This window comes from Penaeus monodon, chromosome 21 (genome assembly GCF_015228065.2).
Source record: "Penaeus monodon isolate SGIC_2016 chromosome 21, NSTDA_Pmon_1, whole genome shotgun sequence".
Lineage (NCBI taxonomy): Eukaryota > Metazoa > Arthropoda > Malacostraca > Decapoda > Penaeidae > Penaeus > Penaeus monodon.
Genome location: NC_051406.1, coordinates 4,052,730 through 4,052,969, shown reverse-complemented (window position 1 = coordinate 4,052,969; position 240 = coordinate 4,052,730). Strand labels below are relative to the sequence as shown.

General features: G+C 59.6%; 1 pseudogene; it reads right to left on the bottom strand.

Moving 5' to 3' along the window:
* The window catches only part of LOC119586760, a 19,318-nt pseudogene that overhangs the window by 7,940 nt on the left and 11,138 nt on the right, over positions 1-240 (bottom strand).

The following is a 240-nucleotide window of genomic DNA, read 5'->3' as shown; positions in this document are numbered from 1 at the left end:
AAAAAACCGCCGCAAGGCATCACCTGAAGGACTCCTTCTCTCCCTCCCCCCCCCTCAACAACAAAGAGAAGACGCCCACACCGCCACAGACGCCCCACACGCCACTCGCCCGCAAAGGCATTCACCTGAATGGACTCCCCGACGGCGCTCGCTGTGACGTCACGGTCGTGCGGATCGCGGAGGAAAGGAGAAGCCGGCGCTGTGTTTAGGCCTTTCCTTTGTTAGAGAAAAACGTGTCCT